Source organism: Vulpes vulpes, unplaced genomic scaffold (genome assembly GCF_048418805.1).
Source record: "Vulpes vulpes isolate BD-2025 unplaced genomic scaffold, VulVul3 u000000702, whole genome shotgun sequence".
NCBI classification, from domain to species: Eukaryota; Metazoa; Chordata; class Mammalia; order Carnivora; family Canidae; genus Vulpes; species Vulpes vulpes.
The window spans coordinates 405,704-419,844 of NW_027325804.1; positions in this window are offsets into that span (position 1 = coordinate 405,704).

Consider the following 14,141-nt stretch of genomic DNA (forward strand, 5'->3'; position numbering starts at 1 on the left):
CATTTTCTGCCAAGAGGCAAGGTTGAGTATATTATGTAGATACTTATATAACAAGATAGAAAACACTTGTGTTGCCTCATTTTCCTGGGATGAGCCATCCCAGATGGTGGGCCTGTTTTGGCTCAAGTGGAAAAATTCTCCGGAAAAAGAACTGGGCAAGAGGGATACCTGGTAGTGGGAAATGCTGGCTATCTCCTCATCAGTTTCATTCTCTATCCAAGGAATCCCTGCATTTCCTTCTCTTCTCCTAAAGAGTTTTCCAAACCCAATTTGGGCAGTTGGACAGAGATGAGGTGACATTCAGAGCTCCTGATACTCAGCCTGAGATTCCAAAGCTAGGTGTCCAAAAGTTGTCAACATGGAGAAGTGCCAAATGTGAAGGTGGCCACTGGCACAGACCCCATGCAGGACTATGGTGCAGCCATTGGCCAGGGTGACAGGTGCTGGGAGCATAGGGAGGGCATCTAAACTTGGTTTCTGTGGCTCACAGTGCCAGACTGCTGGAATGGTGCCCTTGACTGCAGGGGGTACCAAAATAGGTGATGTAGCAGGTTTTACCTGAGGGCTATAATTTCCTAATTTGTGTTGTACACCATATTTCAGAAGTTACTGTTGGAATTGAGCTCCAGTTGCCTATAGCAATGACCTGCTCATATCTGCCTGCTCTATTTACTTCCTTCCCTTCCCTATCTCATTTTCTGCCCACCCCCGACCCCTGCAATGCTTCCTGAAATAACTTCCCAAATAAACTACTTGCACTTAAATCTTTCCTTCAGGAGCACTACTGGGATAACACAACTAGAATATGCTATGACCAGAAATGGTAACGACAATGTTTTTAAAAGTCACTTCTTTTTGTCAAATATATACCAATTATAAACTTAATTTTTTATGTAATATCAGGTTTTTAGTAGCTGGAAAAACATGTGCTTTCCCTCCAAACACCTTTGTTTTACCCACTTTTCCCCAGTGTGTTTGTTTGCTTATTGTCTTTGTACTGTATATAGATGAGAGAATACAGTAATATTAATAATGCAAAAATCTATGGAGGATTGCTAAATGAAGTAAACAGTAGAGGGAGAAATTCTCTGAAATACCAGAAAATTAATGATGACTAAAAGACCAGGGTTAATGTTAGGTTTAGGGTACGGGTTAGGGTTAAGGTTAGGGTCAGGGTTAGGGTTAGGGTTAGCCTTAGGATACAGGTTAGGGTTAGAGTTAGCATATGGGTTAGGGAACAGGTTAGGGTTAGTGTTAGGGTTAGGGTTAGGGTATGGGTTAGCAATAGGGTTAGGGTTAGGTTTAGGTTTACTGTAAGGGTTAGGGTTAGGGTTATGGTACGGGTTAGGTTTAGGGTTAGGGTTAGGGTACGGGTTAGGATTAAGTTTAGGGTTAGGGTTAGGGTACTGGTTAAGTTTTTAGTTAGGATACGGGTTAGGGTTAGAGTAAGGGTAAGGGTTATGGTACGGGTTAGGGTTAGGGTACAGGTTAGGTTGGGCGTGAGTGTACGGGTTAGCAGAAGGGTTAAGGTTAGGGTTAGGTTATGGGGTAGGGTGAGGGCTGGGTACGGATGAGGGTACGGGATAGGGTACGGGAAAGGGTTAGGATCCGGGTTAGGGTTAGGGTTAGGGTACTGGTTAGGGTTAGGGTTAGGGTACGTGTTAGGGTTTGTGTAAGGGTTAGGGATAGGGTTAGGGTACTGGTTAGGGTTTGGGTGAGGGTTGGGTACGGGTGAGGGTTAGGGTTAGGGTTAGGGTACGGGTTAGGGTTAGTGTTAGGGTTCGGTCACGTGTTAGGGTTAGGGTTAGCATACGGGTTACGGTAATGGTTAATGTTAGGGTTAGGGTTAGGGTATTGGTTAGGGTTAGGGTTAGGGTATTGGTTAGGGTTAGGGTTAGGGTTAGGGTTAGGGTTAGGGGTAGTGTACGGATTAGGGTTAGGGTTAGGGTTAAGGTACTGGATAGGTTTAGGGTTAGGGTTAGGGTTAGGTTTAGAGTACGGGTGAAGGTTAAGGTTACGGTTAGAGTTAGGGTTAGGTTTAGCGTTAGGGTATGGGTTAGGGTTACAGATAGGGTATGGGTTAGTGTTAATGTTAGGGTTAGGGTAAGGGTACGGGTTAGCAATATGGATAGAGTTAGGGTTAGGTTTAGTGTACGGGTTAGAGTTAGGGTCCGGGTATGTTTAGGGTTATGGTTAGGTTAAGGTACGGGTTAGAGTTAGGGTTAGGGTTAGGGTTAGGGTACGGGTTAGGGTTAGAGTAAGAGTTCAGTTTAGTTTACGGGTAGGGTTAGGGTACGGGTGAGGGTTAGTGTTAGGGTTAGGGTTAGGGTACGGGTTAGGTTTAGGGTTAGGTTTAGGGTTAGGGTTCGGGTTAGGGTATGGGTTACGGTACTGGTTAAGGTCAGGTTTAGGGTTAGGTAACGGGTTAGGTTTAGGGTTAGGGTATAGGTTACGGTACGGGTAAGGGTTAGGGTTAGGGTCCTGGTTAGGGATGGGGTAAGGGTACGGATTAGGGTACGGATAAAGGTTAGGGTTAGGGTTACGGTTAGGGTACTGGTTAGGGTTAGGGTTAGGGTAGAGTTCAGTGTTAGGTTTAGGGTTAGGGTTAGGGTTAGGATACTGGTTAGGGTTAGTATTAGAGTTAGGATATGGGTTAGGGTTAGGGTTAGGGCACTGGTTAGGTTTAGGGTTAGGGTACATGTTAGGGTTTGTGTAAGGGTTAGGGTTAGGGTTAGGGTACTGGTTAGGGTTAACGTTAGGGTTAGGGTAGGGGTTAGGGTTAGGGTTAATGTTAGGTTTAGGGTACGGGTTAGGGTTAAGGTTAGGGTCAGGGTTAGGGTTAGCGTTAGGATACAGGTTAGGGTTACAGTTAGTGTATGGGTTAGGGAACGGTTTAGGGTTAGTGTTAGGGTTAGGGTTAGGGTACGTGTTAGCAATGGGGTTAGGGTTAGGTTTAGGTTTAGTGTACGGGTTAGGGTTAGGGTTATGGTATGGGTTAGGTTTAGGGTTAGGGTTAGGGTACGGGTTAGGATTAAGTTTAGGGTTCGGGTTAGGGTACTGCTTAAGTTTTTGGTTAGGATACGGGTTAGGGTTAGAGTAAGGGTAAGGGTTAGGCTACAGGTTAGGGTTAGGTAACATTTTAGGTTTGACGTGTGTGTACGGGTCAGCAGAAGAGTGAAGGTTAGGGTTAGGTTACGGGGTAGGGTGAGGGCTGGATACGGGTGAGGGTACAGGTTAGGGTACGGGAAAGGGTTAGGGTTAGGGTTAGGGTTAGGGTTAGGGTTAGGGTTAGGTGACGGATTAGATTTAGGTTTAGGGTTAGGGTTAGGGTTAGGGTTAGGGTTAGGGTACTGGTTAGGGTTACGGTTAGGGTTGGGTACGGGTGAGGGTTAGGGTTAGGGTAAGGGTACGGGTTAGGGTTAGTGTTAGGGTTCGGTTACGTTTTAGGGTTAGGGTTAGCGTATGGGTTACGGTAATGGTTAATGTTAGGGTTAGGGTTAGGTTAGAGGTTAGGGTTAGGGTTAGGGTATTGGTTAGGGTTAGCGTTAGGGTTAGGGTTAGGGGTAGTGTACGGATTATGGTTAGAGTTAGGGTTAAGGTACTGGATAGGTTTAGGGTTACGGTTAGGGTTAGGTTTAGGGTATGGGTGAGGGTTAAGGTTACGGTTAGGGTTAGGTTTAGCTTTAGGGTACGGGTTAGGGTTACGGTTAGGGTACGGGTTAGTGTTAATGTTAGGGATAGGGTTAGGGTACGGGTTAACAATATGGATAGGGTTAGGGTTAGGTTTAGTGTACGGGTTAGAGTAAGGGTCCGGGTTAGGGTTAGGGTTAGGGTTAGGTTAAGGTACGTGTTAGGGTTAGGGTTAGGGTTAGGGTTAGGGTACGGGTTACATTTAAGTTTAGTATTAGGGTTAGGTTACTGGTTAGGGTTATGGTTACGGTACGGGTAGGGTTAGAGTAAGGGTTAAGTTTAGGTTACGGGTTTAGGGTTAGGGTACGGGTGAGGGTTAGTGTTAGGGTTAGGGTTAGGGTACGGGTTAGGTTTAGGGTTAGGTTATGGGTTAGGGTTCGGGTTAGGGTACGGGTTACGGTACTGGTTAAGGTCAGGTTTAGGGTTAGGTTACGGGAAAGGTTTAGGGTTAGGGTATAGGTTACAGTACTGTTAAGGGTTAGGGTTAGGGTACTGGTTCGGGACAGGGGTAGGGTATGGATTAAGATACGGATAAAGGTTAGGGTTAGGGTTACAGTTAGGGTACTGGTTAGGGTTAGGGTTAGGGTAGAGTTCAGTGTTAGGTTTAGGGTTAGGGTTAGGTTTAGGATACTGGTAAGGGTTAGTGTTAGAGTGAGGGTACGGGTTACGGTTAGGGTTAGGGTTAGGGTACTGGTTAGGTTTAGGGTTAGGGTACATGCTAGGGTTTGTGTAATGGTTAGGGTTAGGGTACTGGTTAGGGTTAATGTTAGGGTTAGGGTAGGGGTTAGGGTTAGGGTTAATGTTAGGTTTACGGTACGGGTTAGGGTTAAGGTTAGGTTCTGGGTTAGGGTTAGGGTTAGCGTTAGGATACAGGTTACTGTTACAGTTAGCGTACGGGTTAGGGAACGGGTTAGGGTTCGTGTTAGGGTTACGGTTAGGGTACGGGTTAGCAATAGGGTTAGGGTTAGGTTTAGGTTTAGTGTATGGGTTCGGGTTAGGGTTATGTTATGGGTTAGGTTTAGGGTTAGGATTAGGGTTAGGGTACGGGTTAGGATTAAGTTTAGGGTTAGGGTTAGGGTACTGGTTAGGTTTTTGGTTAGGATACGGGTAAGGGTTAGAGTAAGGGTAAGGGTTAGGGTACGGGTCAGGTTTGGCGTAAATGTATTGGTTAGCAGAAGGGTTAAGGTTAGGGTTAGGTTACGAGGTAAGGTGAGGGCTGTGTACGGGTGAGGGTACGGTTTAGGGTACGAGAAAGGGTTAGGGTCCGGGTTAGGGTTAGGGTTAGGGTTAGGTGACGGATTAGGGTTAGGGTTAGGTTTAGGGTTAGGGTCTGGATTAGGGTAGGGTTAGGGTTAGGGTACTGGTTAGAGTTAGGGTTAGGGTACGTGTTAGGGTTTGTGTAAGGGTTAGGGTTAGGGTTAGGGTACTGGTTAGGGTTAGGGTTAGGGTTGGGAACAGGTGAGGGATAGGGTTAGGGTTAGGGTACGGGTTAGGGTTAGTGTTAGGGATCGGTTACATGTTACGGTTAGGGTTAGGGTTAGGTTACGGGTTAGTGGTAGGGTAGGGTACGGTTAGGGTTATGCTTAGGGTTAGGTTTAGGGTACTGGTTAGGGTTAGGGTTAGGGTTAGGGTACGCGTTAGGGTTGGGGTTAGGGTTAGGGTTAGGGTACTGGATAGGGTAGGGTTAGGGTGCTGGTTAGGTTTAGGGTTAGGGTTAAGGTACGGATTAGGGTTAGGGTTAGGTTTAAGTTTAGAGTACGAATTAGGGTTAGGGTTAGTGTTAGGGTTACGGTTAGGGTTAGGTTTAGGGTATGGGTTAGGGTTAGGGTAAGGTTACGGTTTAGGGTTAGGTTTAGGGTGAGGGTTATGGTACAGTTTAGGGTTAGGGTTAGTTTTAGGGTTAGGGTACTGTTTTGGTTCAGCATTAGGTTTAGGGTACGGGTTAGGTTTAGGGTTAGGGTTAGGGTTAGTGTATGGCTTAGCGTACGGATAAGGGTTAGGGTTAGGGTCCTGATTAGGGTTAGAGTTATGGTAAGGGTATATGTTAAGGTGAGGGTTAGCGTACGGGTTTGGGTTAGTGTTAGGGTTAGGGTACTGGTTAGGGTTAGGTTTATTTTTAGGGTTGGGGTTAGGGTTAGTGTTATGGTTAGGGTTAGGGTACTGGTTAGGTTTAGGGTTAGGCTTAGGGTTAGGTTATGGGTTAGGGTTAGGGTTAGGGTTAGGTTACGAATTAGTGTTAGGGTAGGGTACGGTTTGGGTTAGGGTTAGGGTTAGAGTTAGGGTTAGGGTACGGGATAGGGTTGGGGTTAGGGTTAGGGTTAGTGTTAGAGTACTGGAGAGGGTTAGTGTTAGGGTTAGGGTACAGGTTAGGGTTAGGGTTAGTGTTAAGGTATGGATTAGGGTACGGTTTAGGGTTAGGGTTAGGGTACGTGTTAGGATTGGTGTTAGGGTACGGATTAGGGTTAGTGTTAGTGTTAGTGTACTGGTTAGGGTTAGGGTTAGTGTACGGGTTAGGGTTAGGTTAGGGTACGGGTTAGGTTTAGGGTTAGGGCTGGGTATGGGTTAGGGTTAGGGTACAGGTTCAGGTTATGTTTAGGGTTAGGATTAGGGTCCGGGTTACTGTTCGGATTATCGTTAGGTTTAAGTTTAGGGTTACGGTTAGGTTTAGGGTTAGAGTACGAGTTAGGGTTAGAGTTAGTGTTAGGGTTAGGGTACGGGTTAGTGTTAGGGTTATGGTTAGGGTTACGGTATGGGATAGCGTTAGGGTTAGGTTAAGGTTAAGGGTTAGGGTTAGGGTTAGGGTTAGGGTACGGGTTAGTGTTAGGGTTAGGTTACGGGTTAGGGTACGGGTTAGGGTTAGGGTATGGGTTAGGTTTAGGTTGAGTGTACGGGTTAGCAGTAGGGTTACGGTTAGGGTTAGGTTAGGGGTAGATTTAGGGCTGTGTATGCGCAGGGTACGGGGTAGGGTACGGGATAGGGTTAGGGTATGGGTTAGGGATAGGGTTAGGGTTAGGTTACCGTTAAGGGATAGGGTTAGGTTTAGGGTTAGGGTACGTGTTAGGGTTAAGGTAAAGGTTAGGGTTAGGTCACTGGTTAGGGTTAGGGTTAGGGTTACGGTACGGGTTAGGGTTAGAGTAAGAGTTAGGTTTAGGGTTAGGATTAGGGTACGGGTGAGGGTTCAGTTTACAGTTAGGTTTAGGGTTAGGTTTAGCATTAGGGTACGGGTAAGGGTTACGGATAGGGTACAGGTTAGGGAACGGGTAAGGGTTAATGTTAGGGTTAGCGTTAGGGTACGGGTTAGCTATAGGGTTAGGGTTAGATATTGTGTACGGGTTAGGGTTAGGGTACGGGTTAGGGTTAGGCTTAGGTTAAGGGTATGGGTTAGGGTTAGGGTACGGGTTAGGGTTAGGCTTAGGTTAAGGGTACGGGTTACGGTTAGGGTTAGGGTACGGGTTAGGGTTAAGGTTAAGGTTAGGGTTAGGGCACTGGTTAGGGTTAGGGTTAGGGTACGGGTTAGGTTTAGTGTACAGTTAGGGTAAGGGTACGGGTTAGGGTTAAGGTATGGGTTAGGGTTAGGGTTCGGGTTAGGGTTAGGGTACGGGATAGGGTTCGGGTTAGGGTAGGGTACTGGTTAGGGTTAGGGTTAGGGTACAGTTTAGGGTTAGGGTTAGGGTGAGGGTTAGCGTTAGGGTACGGGTTTGGTTTTGGGTTAGGTTCAGGGTACGCCTTAGGTGTAGGTTTAGGTTACGGGCTAGGGTTAGGGTTAGGGTTAGTGTTAGGGTAGAGGTTAGTGTGAGGTTTAAGGTTAGGGTTAGGATACTGGTTAGGGTTAGGGTTAGAGTTACGGTACGGTTTAGGGTTAGGGTTAGGTTAGGGTATGGGTTAGGGTTAGGGTTAGGGTAAGGGTACAGGTTAGGGTTAGGTTTAATGTTAGGGTATGGGGTAGGGTTAAGGTTAGGGTTAGGGATAGTGTACTGGTTAGGGTTAGGGTTAGGGTACGGGTTAGTGTTAGGGGACGAGTTACGTTTAGGGTGAGTGTACGGGTTAGCAGTAGGGTTAGGGTTAGGGTTAGGTTATGTGATAGGGTTAGGGCTGGGTACGGGTTAGGGTACGGGTTAGGGTACCGGGTAGGGTTAGGGTACAGGTTAGGGTTATGGTTAGGTTTTGGTTACGGGTTAGGTTTAGGGTTAGGTTTAGGGTTAGGGTACGGGTTAGGGTTAGGGTTAGGTTTAGGGTACTGGTTAGGGTTAGGGTTAGGGTATGGGTTAGGGTTAGGGTAAGGCTTAGTGTTAGGGTATGGGTTAGGGATAGGTTACGGCTAAGGGTAAGGGTGGGGGTACGGGTTAGGTTTAGTGTTAATGTTAGGGTTAGGGTTAGGCTACGGGTGAGGTTTAAGGTTAGGTTTAAGTTTAGGGTACTGGTTAGGGTTAGGTTTAGTTTTAGGGTAGGGCTTAGGGTTACGGTTATGGTCAGGTTTAGGGAATGGGTTAGGGTGAAGGTTAGGGTTATGGTTAGGGTTAGGGTTAGTGTCAGGCTATGGGTTAGGGTAACGGTTAGGTTACGGGTTAGGGTTAGAGTTAGTGTTAGGGTTAGGGTACGGGTTAGGGTTAGGGTTAGGGTTAGAATTAGGGTTAGTGTTAGGGTACTGGTTAGGATTAGTGTTAGGGTTAGGATACTGGTTAGGGTTAGGATTAGGGTACGGGTTAGGGTTAGGGTGAGGGTTAGGGTTAGGATTAGGGTACAGGTTAGGATTAAGTTTAGGTTTATGGTACGGGTTAGGGTACAGGTTAGGGTACCGGTTAGGGTAGGGGTTAGGGTTCGGGAAAGTGTTAGGGTTAGGTTTAGGGTTAGGGTTAGGATTAGGTTTAGAGTTTCGGCTTAGGTTTAGGGTTAGGGTTAGGGTTAGGGTACGGTTTAGGGATAGGGTATGGGTTAGGGTTAGGGTTAGAGTAAGGGTACGTGTTAGGGTTAGGTATAGGGTTAGGGTACGCAGTAGGTTTAGGATACAGGTAAGGGTTAGGGAAAGGGATAGGGTATTGGTTAGGTTTAGGGTTAGGGTTAGGTTTAGAGTACTGGTTAGGGTTAGGGTTAGGGTACGGGTTAGGGTACGGGTAAGAGGTAGGTTAGGGTTAGGGTACTGGTTAGTGTTAGGGTTAGGATTAGGGTACAGGTGAGTGTTACGGTTAGGGTTAGGGTTAGGTTACGGTTAGGATTCGGGTTACGGTTAGGTTACGGTTTAGGGTTAGCATTAGGGTACGGGTTACGGTTCTGGTTAGGGATAGGGTTGGAGTTAGGTTCCGGGTTCGGGTTAGTGTTAGGTTACGGGTTACGGTACGGGTTAGGGTTATGCTTAGCGTACCGGTTAGGGTTAGGGTTAGGGTTTGGGTACGGATTAGGGTTAGCATTAGGATTAGTGTACGGGTTAGGATTAGGTTTAGGGTTAGGGTTAGGTTACTGGTTATGGTAAGGGTTAGGGTTAGTGTACTGGTTAGATTTAGGGTGAGGGTTAAGGTACGTGTTAGGGTTAGGTTTAGGGTTAGGGTATGGTTTGGGGTTAGGTTTAGGTTACGGGTTAGGGGTAGGGTTAGGGTTAGGGTTAGGTTACTGTTTAGGGTTAGGGTTAGGGTAAGGGTTAGGGTACTGGTTTGCTTTAGGGATAGTGTAAGGGTACGCGTTAGGGTTAGGGTACGGTTTAGGGTTACGGTTAGGGTTAGGGTACTGGTTAGGGTTTCGGTTAGAGTTAGGGTAGGGGTAAGGCTTAGGGTTAGGTTTAGGGTATGGGTTAGCGTTAAGGTTAGGTTCAGGGTGAGGGTTAGGGTTAGCGATACGGTACGGGTTATGTTTACGATTAGGGTACGGGTAAGGGTACGGTATAAGGTTAGTGTTAGGTTTAGGGTTTGGGTACGGGATAGGGTAGGGTTAGGATTAGGGTACTGGTTAGGGTTAGGGTACGGGTTAGTGTTAGGCTTACGGTTAGGGTTAAGTTTAGGGAACGGGTTAGGGTTAGGGTTAGGTTACGGTTTAGGTTTAGGGTTACGGTTATGGTACAGTTTAGGGTTAGGGTTAGGGTTAGGGTACTGCTTTGGATTAGCGTTAGGGTTATAGTACGGGTTAGGTTTAGGTTTAGGGTTAGGGTTAGTGTATGGCTTAGGGTACGGGAAAGGGTTAGGGTTAGGGTACGGTTTAGTGTTAGGGTTATGGTAAGGGTACAGGTTGAGGTTAGGGTAATCGTACGGGTTTGGTTTAGGGTTAGGGTTAGGGTTCTGTTAAGGGTTAGGGTTATTGTTAGGGTAGGGGTTAGGGTTGGTGTTAGGGTTAGGGTTAGGGTACCGGATCGTGTTACGGTTAGGGTTAGGGTTAGGTTACGGGTTAGGGTTAGGGTTAGGTTACGGGTTAGTGTTAGGGTTGGGTACGGATAGGGTTATGGTTAGGGTTAGGTTTAGGGTATTGGTTAGGGTTAGGGTTAGGGTACGTGTTAGGGTTAGGGTTAAGGTTAGGGTATGGGTTAGGGTTGGGGATAGGGTTAGGGTTAGGGTTAGGGTACTGGAGAGGGTAGGGTTAGGGTACTGGTTAGGTTTAGGGTTAGAGTAAAGTTACGGGTTAGGGTTAGAGTTAGGTTTAGGGTTAGAGTACGAGTTAGGTTTAGGGTTAGTGTTAGTGTTACTGTTAAGGTTAGGTTTAGGGTATGGGTTAGGGATAGGGTTAGGTTACGGTTTTGGGTTAGGTTTAGGTTTAGGTTTACGGTTAGGTTTAGGGTTAGAGTACGAGTTAGGGTTAGAGTTAGTGTTAGGTTTAGGGTACTGGTTATGGTTAGGTTCAGGGTTAGGGTACGGGTTAGTGTTAGGGTTATCGTTAGGGTTACAGTACGGGATAGCGTTAGGGTTAGGGTAAGGTTACGGGTTAGGGTTAGGGTTAGGGTTAGGGTATGGGTTAGGGTTAGGTTAGGTTACGGGTTAGGGTAGAGGTTAGGGTTAGGTTAGGGTTAGGGTACGGGTTCAAGTTATGTTTAGGGTTAGGGTTACGATCCGGGTTACTGTTCGGTTTATGGTTAGGTTTAGGTTTAGGGTTACGGTTAGGTTTAGGGTTAGAGTACGAGTTAGGGTTAGAGTTAGTCAGGGTTAGGGTACTGGTTAGGGTTAGGTTTAGGGTTAGGGTATGGGTTAGTGTTAGGGATATGGTTAGGGATCGGTACGGGATAGCGTTAGGGTTAGGGTTAGGGTACGGGTTAGTGTTAGGGTTAGGGTACGGGTTAGGGTTAGGTTGAGTGTATGGGTTAGCAGTAGGGTTAGGGTTAGGGTTAGGTTAGGGGTAGGTTTAGGGCTGTGTATGGCTTAGGGTACGGGGTAGGGTACGGGTTAGGGTTAGGGTACGGGTTAGGGTACGGGTTAGGGTAGGTTGAGGGTTAGGGTTAGAGTTAGGGTACGGGTTAGGGTTAGGGTTAGGGTAGGGTAATTGTTAGGGTTAGGGTTAGGGTACAGTTTAGGTTTAGGGTTAGTGTTAGGGTTAGGGTACTGGTTTGGTTTGGGGTTAGGGTCAGGGTACTCATTAGGTTTAGGGTTAGGGTACGGGTGAGGGTTAGGGTTAGGTTTAGGGTTAGGGTACTGGTTAGGGTTAGGTTTAGGTTTAGGGATGTCATTAGGGTTAGGGTTATGGTTAGGTTTAGGGTACGGGTTAGGGTTAAGGTTAGGCATAGGTTTAGGGTTAGCGTTAGGGCATAGGTTAGGGTTACGGTTAGGTTACGGGTTAGGGTCCGGGTTAGGGTTGGTGTTAGGGTTAGGGTTAGGGTACGGGTTAGCAGTAGGGTTAGGGTTAGGGTTAGGTTTAGTGTACGGGTTCGGATTAGGGTTATGGTATGGGTTAGGTTTAGGGTTAGGGTAAGGGTCCGCTTTAGGGTTAGGGTTAGGGTTAGGGTACAGGTTAGGGTTAAGGTTAGGTTTAGGGTTAGGGTTCTGGTTAGGGTTAGGTATCAGTACAGGTTAAGGTTAGGGTACAGGTTACGTTTAGGGTGAGCAGTAGGGTTAGGGTTAGGGTTAGGTTATTGGGTAGGGTTAGGGCTGGGTATGGGTTCGGGTACGGGTTAGGGTAGGGTTAGGGTTAGGGTTAGGTTTAGGGTGAGGGTACGGGTTAGGGTTAGGGTTAGGTTTAGGGTACTGGTTATGGTTAGGGTTAGGGTACGGGTTAGGGTTAGGGTAGGGCTTAGGGTAAGGTTGAGGGTACGGGTTAGGTTTAGTGTTCGGGTGAATGTTAGGGTTAGGATACGGGTGAGGTTTAGGGTTAGGTTTAGGGTTAGGGTACGGGTTAGGCTTAGGGTTAGGTTACGGTTTAGGGTTAGGTTTAGGTTGAGGGTACGGGTTAGGGATAGGGTTAGGTTACATTTAGGGTACTGGTTAGGGTTAGGGTTAGGGTTAGGGTACGTTTTAGGGTTAGGGTTCGGGTAAGTGTTAGGTTTAGGGTTAGGGTACGGGTTAAGTTTAGGGCACATGTTAGGGTTAGGGATAGGAATAGGGCATGGGTTAGGGTTAGGGTTAGGGTACAGGTTATGGTACGGGTGAGAATGAGGGTTAGGGTACGGGTTAGGGTTAGGGTTAGGGTACGGATTAGGGTATGGGTTAGGGTTAGGGTTCGGGCTGGGTACGGGTTAGGGTTAGGGTACGGGTTCGGGTTAGGTATAGGGTTAGGGTTACGGTCCGGGTTAGTGATCGGGTTATGGTTAGGTTTAGGTTTCGGGTTAGGTTTAGGTTAACGTTAGAGTAGGAGTTACGGTTAGGTTAGTGTTAGGGTACGGTTAGGGTCAGGTTTAGGGTACGGGTTAGGGTTAGGGTTAGGTTACGGTTTAGGGTTAAGGTTAGGGTTAGGGTTATGGTACAGTTTAGGGTTAAGCTTAGTGTTAGGGTTAGGGTACTGTTTTGGTTTAGCGATAGGGTTAGGGAACGGGTTAGGTTTAGGGTTAGGGTTAGTGTACGGCTTAGGGTACGGGTAAGGGTTAGGGTCAGGGTTAGGGTTAGGTTTAGGGTACGGGTTAGGGTTAGGTTTAGGATTAGGGTACTGGATAGGTTTAGGGTTAGGGTATAGGTTAGGTTAAGTGTAAGAGTTAGAGTTAGGGTACGGGTTAGGGTTAGGGTACGGCTTAGGGTAAGGGTCAGGGTAAGGGTTAGGTTTAGGGTTAGGGTTAGTGTTAGGGTACTGATTTGGTTTAGGGTTAGGGTTAGGGTACGAGTTAGGGTTAGGGTACGGCTTAGGGTAAGGGTCAGGGTAAGGGTTAGGTTTAGGGTTAGGGTTAGTGTTAGGGTACTGATTTGGTTTAGGGTTAGGGTTAGGGTACGAGTTAGGTTTAGGGTTAGGTTAAGGGTTAGGTTAGGTAACGGGTTAGGGTACGGGTTAAGTTTAGGGTTAGGCTTAGTGTGAGGGTACTGGTTAGGGTTAAGGTTAGGTTTAGGGTACGCGTTAGGTTTAGGGTTAGGGTACGGGTCATGGTTAGGGTACAAGTTAGGGTTAGGATTAGATTTAGGTTATGGAATAGGGTTTGGTTTAGGGTTAGGTTTAGGGTACAATTTAGGGTAGGGTTAGTGTTAGGGTATGGGTTAGGGTTAGGGTTAGGGTTAGGTTTAGGTACGTGTTAGGGTTAGGTTTAGGGTACGGGTTAGGGTTAGGGTTAGGGTTAGGTTACGGGTTAGAGTTAGATTTAGGGTATGAGTTAGGGTTAGGTTTAGGGTTAGGGTTAGGCTTAGGGTGTGTGTACGGGTTAGGCGTAGGGTTAGGGTTACGGTTAGGTTACGGGTTAGGTTTAGGGTTAGGGTTAGGGTTAGGGTTAGGGTTAGGGTTAGGGTTAGGGTAAGGGTACGGGTTAGGTTTAGGGTTATGTTTAGAGTCAGGGTAAGGGTTAAGGTTAAGGTTAGGGTTAGGGTTCGGGTACTAGGTAGGGTTAGGGTTAGGGTACTGGTTAGGGTTAGAGTAAGGGTTAGGGTTAGGGTACGGGTTAGGGTTAGGGTATGGGTTAGGGTGAGGGTGAGTATCCGGGTTAGGGGTAGGGTTAGGGTTAGGGTTTGGTAACGGGTGAAGTTTAGGGCTGGGTACGGGTTAGAGTATGGGTTAGAGTACGGGTTAGGGTTAGGGTATGGTTTAGGGTGAGGGTGAGTATCCGGGTTAGGGGTAGGGTTAGGGTTAGGGTTTGGTAACGGGTGAAGTTTAGGGCTGGGTACGGGTTAGAGTATGGGTTAGAGTACGGGTTAGGGTTAGGGTATGGGTTAGGGTCCGGGATAGGGTTAGTTTACGGGTTAGGGTAAGGGTTAGGGTTAAGGTACGGGATAGGTTTAGGGTTATGGTTAAGGTACTGGTTAGGGTTAGGTTTAGGGTACGGGTGAGGGTTAGTGTAAGGGTTAGGGTTAGGGTTAGGGTACTGGTTAGGGTTAGGTTTAGATTCCGGGTTAGTTTACGGGTTAGGTTTAGGTTTA